This window comes from Myotis lucifugus, unplaced genomic scaffold (assembly GCF_000147115.1).
Source record: "Myotis lucifugus unplaced genomic scaffold, Myoluc2.0 scaffold_93, whole genome shotgun sequence".
In the NCBI taxonomy this organism is placed as follows: Eukaryota; Metazoa; Chordata; class Mammalia; order Chiroptera; family Vespertilionidae; genus Myotis; species Myotis lucifugus.
This window is the reverse complement of record NW_005871141.1, coordinates 53,933-60,275: the sequence shown is the minus strand read 5'-3', so window position 1 is coordinate 60,275 and position 6,343 is coordinate 53,933. Positions and strand designations below refer to the sequence as shown.

At 44.8% G+C, this 6,343-nt stretch overlaps 1 long non-coding RNA gene across 2 annotated transcripts; it reads right to left on the bottom strand.

The window, feature by feature from the left end:
• Positions 1-1,598: 1,598 nt before the first annotated feature.
• On the bottom strand, positions 1,599-6,072 carry LOC106697680. 2 transcript variants are annotated; one of them, XR_002830002.1, is made up of 4 exons: positions 5,948-6,072; positions 3,167-3,327; positions 2,471-2,675; positions 1,599-1,859 (listed from the first exon to the last, which is right to left on the bottom strand). It is a non-coding gene; the product is annotated as an uncharacterized LOC106697680 (long non-coding RNA). The 2 variants fall into 2 exon arrangements; XR_002830001.1 differs by lacking the exon at positions 5,948-6,072 and having other exon boundaries at positions 3,167-4,474.
• Positions 6,073-6,343: the final 271 nt, after the last annotated feature.

The window sequence follows — 6,343 nt, the reverse complement described above, 5'->3', positions numbered from 1 at the left end:
AAGATAAATGGTTAGCAATAGAATTGTATGAAACCTGAAAATTAAACTGGTAAATTACCTGCAGATTCTTAGTAAATGGAAGGTAAGCAATTGAGGGAAATGGCATGGTATGAAAGCCATCCTCATAACTTAGCAAGAACATGCTCTGTCAAATAAATAACACGCCTTAGTTTTACAATGCTCATGATTCCTGAAGGAGGGACACATGTACAGCAGAATTAGAAAGCAGTCACAATTTTTACAGTGCAGTAAAAGAAAATAAATGATTGGCTTGAACAACAAGGTTTTAGGTGTGAAAGACAGTACGAGAGAGTGACTATTTTATAATACATCATTGTCTAGATAACACTTGAAAAAGATCAAAATAGTAAACTAGCCCAAATATCCAACTAAAATTCTAAGATTGTCTGTTTGGTGATGATGTCATACCATCATGCAATGTTCTTAATCATTTTTATTACATTATGAATAATTATAAATGTTAAGCTGCTGTGTTAATTTTTCTTTAAATGAAGGGATTTTTTTAAAGACCAGCAGTTATAGAAAGAGCTGCAGATCAAGAAACTAAGGCTCCTGTAAAATCTGTATCTCCAAGCTCTCCTGAGCCTCAGATTTATATTTAAAACACCCACCAGCCATCTCCCGGGAATCCCTTGGGCACCTCTGACTTAACATGTCCTAAACTGAACTCTGTATCTTGTTCAGTATCCCATGTCCTCCCTCAAGTAACAGTTCCACCATCCATTAAGACTGGCAAGCTACAATCTCTCTGTCTCTGTCTCACACACACGCATCCCTACTAAAAACCAAACCATGTGCTTTGGTTGAGCTCTCCTCTCCATCACCAGGTCCTCACCACCTGTCCTCTGAGTCAGCATAGTAGTCACCTGGCTGATCTTCCGGACTCTGGTCTCTCACCTTCCACTCCAAAGTGCTGTCTAAGTCATCTTCCAAAAAACAAAGCTAATCATAGATACCTTGCTCTAATATTATTTTGCTTCCTTCTGCCTACACTCTCCTGTAAGTAAAACATTTATTACCTCACACATACACATTCATTTATAAATGATATAAATATACAACTGCATTAATATATTGTAGACATAAAAATATGCCATAAAAATTGAAATTGTAAAGGGTAAATTAAAGATGAAATACACACTTTTATATTCTACTAGAGGCCTGGTGCACAAATTCATGCACCAGTGGGGTCCTTCGGCCTGGCCTGCAGGATCGAGCCAAAACCGGCTCTCTGTCATTCCGAGGGGTCCTAGATTGCGAGAAGGCACGGGCCAGGCCGAGGGACCCCACCGGTGCACAATCGGGGCCAGGAAGGGACACGGGAGGTTGGCCAGCCGGGGAGGGACCGTGGAGGGCTCCAGGGCGTGTCTGGCCCCATCTTGCTCAGTCCTGATAGGCCAGACCTCAGCAACAAGCTAACCTACCAGTTGGAGCTTCTTCCCCCTGGTGGTCAGTGCATGTCATAGAGAGTGGTTGAGCAGCCTTAGCATATCATTGGCATATTATGCTTTGATTGGTTGAACAGACAACTGGATGACCGGACACTTAGCATATTAGGCTTTTATTACATAGGATTTCTTTTTTTAATATATTTTTTATTGACTTCAGAGAGGAATGGAGAGGGAGAGAGAGATAGAAACATCAGTGCTGAGAGAGAATCATTGATCAGCTGCCTCCTGCATGCCCCATCTTGATAAATGCTGTCATATCTTGGTAATGAACATTTCCATCTCAGTCTGCATGGCATTACAATGCATTCTTAAGTGGCTCACTGCAGCATGTCTGTTGAGGCTATGATTTATACTTAGGCAGGACCACAGGTTAGCAAGCACTCTGAGCTAAAAATAAATCAGATAAAATGAAAAGTATTTGAGCATACAGTTTAAAATATGAATTGATAAACTCTGTCTCCCCTTTTCAATAACTCATCTTAGATATTTGTGGAAGTGTGTGATTGAAGCCTCAGAATACTAGTTTTAGGCAAATGCTGATGTTCTGTGAAAATATTTATCTGGGAACAGTTTTACGAGAGGTACATGTTTTTAAAAGGATGTCACTGATGGGTGTGGGCAGAGACAACATAAAATTGTTGAGATCAAAAGCATGATTCAGTGCCCAGCAACACGTTGTAATAGTCTACATCCATATCGCATGTTAGAGCTAACAGCATTCATCAATGCTTTTACCTCTTTTAAATACACGAGGTGTCGGGGGATGTCAGAAGCAAGTTTAGTGGACAGAATCTCTGCTCTTTAAAAAAATAACCCAAAAAGCTTATAGAAAACCAAGATTTTATTAGTTCACACTGATACAAGTGCTTTTTCACCTCTGTGGACAGATGTTTACTCATTAGACTACATTTCAACATTCCCTTGAAGACAAGAAAATTCTTTGTCAAAAGCATAATTCAGACAATTATGCAGGGAAACATGGGACACTTGGATCTCACATTTTCACTCCTCAAGTGGAGAATGATCACCAATGTCAGCCAAAGCAGCAAATGTTCTTGTGTTGATGAAACCGTACTTATTAATGGTTGGTGTGTCCCCAGGGTAGAATCAAGATGGAAGACACTTCCCGGCTCCTGTGTCACAGAAGAGCTTAGATGATCAATGCCTGGAGCTGACTGACCTTGGCTGAAGCATAAGGTGACCCTGAAAGGCAGCAAGATGGAAGTTTTCACTGTTAAGTATCTCTCTACATAACAACATCCTATCTAATAAAAGAGTAATGTGTAAATTAACTGTCACTCCACGACAAAGATGGCGGCGCCCATAGTGGCCGGGGTGGGATGCTGGCGGCGTCGCCCCAGCCCCAGCCCAGGAGGGAGGGGAGGGGCCTCGGGCCAGAGGCCATGGTGAGGGACGCTGGTGTTGTTGCAGGCTGGGCTGAGGGACCCCCCCTCCTCCGTGCATGAATTTCATGCACCAGGCCTCTAGTTGTATAATAACAATGGCAATGCTTCTCCAAAGACTCCATGTACCACTGAGTACCTTCCTCCAACTGGTATCTATGCTCATTCCCTACTATAATTGGACTGCTTCCAATTTGACTTTACCCCTCACCCCCTATGTCAAATGGATCCCTGTGGTAATCATTACTTATCCCTAAGATTTCTACTTTTCCATTCCTTCTGAGTACATACCCCTTAAAGTTTGGTAATGACCATGTGACTTCCTTTGGCCAGTGAAATGTCAGAAGTGGTCTGTGTCGTTTCTAGGTGAAAGTGTTTAAGGTTTGGTGTGCAGTTTTCTACACTCTTCCATTGCCATGGTGCTCATGGAGAGGTCACAAGAGTGAAGCAGCCTAAAATGATAAGTCCCCATAAGAACTGCCCAGGAGATTTGGCGTGAGCAGGAAGTTAACTTTTGTTGTATGAAGCCACTGAGATTTTGATGGTGTTTCCTACGGTGGCATAATCTAGCCTACCCTACTCTCACAAGCTCAATTCACACTGATCACCATTTATGCAGCAGCCCACAGCTGCATATGTGGGTGCTCTACCAATAAGTTGTTTTTATGAGTTAGCCCCAGTCACTGTTGAAGGCAAAGTCTCACAGCAATATCTGGGAGCAGTAGGAAGGCAGCAGGGATAATCATATTGTGTGTCCCACGTCCTTTCCAAGTCCCCGCAACAGCACTGAGGGCTGCCCATGCAAATAACCATCTTGACTTATTACCAAGGAATATCAGTTTTATGGGAGGAGGGAGGAGCTTAATTTAGAGCACACTGGGACTTCTAGGCTAGTGGAAATTTAGTGGAAATGCCTAGCAAGTAATTGGTAATGCAGATATGGGGGCTTGGAAACGGGTTAAGGATGTAGGTATAGATTCAGAAGTAATCACACACTTCAAAATTAAACATAAGACGTAAATAAATTTCCAAGGGAAATGGCAGAAACTGAGAAAAATAAAAAGCCAAGAAATGATTCTTAGGAAACACTCATACTTGGGTGGGGGGGATGGGGTGGGGAGGTACAAAGAGAGGAGAATGGAGGAAGGGAGAGATGAGAACGATGGTGACAATACCATTCATTTTGAGAGCTAAGAATACCACATCTTCATTAATAAATTCATTTAAATTTCAAGGTTTTTAATGAGGATAAAAAACGTACTACCCCTTAACAATCCATTTACTCTCTCAGATATTAAAATAGATGACCCATCTGACAGGCAGCTGGACATCTGTAATAAAGAGCAAAATGATTTTTTAATTTGATGTCCCAGAAATCATTTATCAAGATTTAAAGTTTTGCAGATGAAACAGGATAACTTTTAAAAAAATATTTCAAAGTTTTTTTTTAATAAACATATTATGGGATTCATTTTCTTTCCACGTTGTTTTGTGGGATTTCCCTGGTTAAACCTAAAAGTTACCTTTAGGTTCACAGATCCAGTGCTCTATGCTGACAGAAGAACTGGTTGACAAAAATAACATTAAAAAAAAAAACTCTTTAAAAATGTCCAGCCGAAGCCGGTTTGGCTCAGTGGATAGAGCGTCAGCCTGCGGACTGATAGGTCCCAGGTTCGATTCCGGTCAGGGGCATGTGCCTTGGTTGTGGGCACATCCCCAGTGGGAGATGTGCAGGAGGCAGCTGATCGATGTTTCTCTCTCATCGATGTTTCTAACTCTCTATCTCTCTCCCTTCCTCCCTGTAAAAAATCAATAAAATATATTTTTAAAAAATGTCCAAATGAAAATAGCCATCCCGTGGTGCTTTAGGTGTTCACGGTTCGTACACAGATAGCTTTTCCAAGCCACTTCCACTACTGGAAATTCCCTCGTGGCACAAACTACCTAGTTCACTGGGAAATGTGTTCCCCCAACACCTTTCAGTGCGTTAATCCTTTTTCATAAAGTTGTCTCCATTGACGCAGAGGTCAAGTTCCCCAGGGCTGAGAGCAGTCAGAGCAGCCCTTGCCTCTCCGTCACCCCAAGACAGAGTGCAGGTCCCTGCCTGACCTCCCAGCAAGAAGGTTCTTGCTCGAAACAGGACTTTTAAACATCTATGATTTGCTCCACAACCTTATTCTACACATCTGACCAATGCCAGGCACTCCGGGGTGCAGTGGTCATTCTTGGGCTGGCTGCCTTTACCCTGGGCCATTCCACCCTCCACTCACCCTGCAGGTGCGCTGGGATTTGTGCCAGCTTTCCTCCTGCAAGGGTGACCCCAACAATTAACTAACATTTCCTAAACCCCACATAAGCGTGCCAGGCACTACACTAGGCACTTCAGATGGGTTTTCTCATTTAATTTTCCAGATTGAGGTGAGTGTTGGTAACATCCCTGTTTTGCAGCTTGGGAGGCTTAAATGTTAAGGAACTTGCCTAAGATCATGGAGCTATTAAGTGCTGCAGTCAGCACTCAAAATAGTTCGGCCAGTGCCAAAGGGGGTGCTTTAAGCCTTGCTGCTCAAAGTGTGGCCCTCAAGCCATGTGCCCTGTCATTACCCGGGAGTACCATGCAGAATCTCAGGTCCAACCCAGACCTACCCATCAGACTTTGGTGTTAACAAAGCCCCCTGTCACCCCTCTGCACATTGAGGTGCGGGAAGCACTGGGCTAAGGCAACTGTCACGGATGCTGGGGAGGGGAGACTATCTTGCTCCTGAGTTGCAATCTGGACGGTGTGGGGAGGTATTCAGGGCAAAGGGGGGGATTCAGACAACAGGTTCTTGCAGCTTCAAACTGGCTATCCGCAAAGTGTGGGACCACTTCCAAATGCAGCAGGTACTGAGCTGCGTCTTGACATGTTCTCAACTCATTTCACTCAGGAATCGGTGCTGTTCCAAATGGACAGGCGCCCAGATCAATAATCTGGGGTTAGCGGATCCAGCCTGCACCCTATTTTCCGAACAGAATCCAGATATCAACAGCACCAACGAGCAGACTCGAAACCTCCATAAAACCTGCAAGCATTACCTTGCTAATCGTGTTATTCGGCTCAGAATTCCTGGTGTGGTTAATAGTGTTCGTGAGAGAAACAGTTTGCCCCTCCGATCAGTTCTTCCCAGACACGAGTGTAAACCCTGGCGGAAGAAGACGCGGTCGCTGGGTGTGCAGCCCCAGTTCCAGGAACCTCCCGTGGGGTGGGGTGGGGTGGGGTAGGGTGGGCAGGCGCCTTTCCAAGCCCCTTCTCCACCGAGCCTGGCCCAGCAGCCCAGCTGCGCTCCCCGCGGGCACTTCACTTAAGTCACCACTCACCTGGCTCCCTAGGGTCCTCACCAGCGTGCCACCCTCCCACCGCCCGCAGGCGGGTCACCTCTCCACGCTGGGGTCTCCACCCCGCACTCCAGGGAAGGGGCGGAGGCGGCGCGG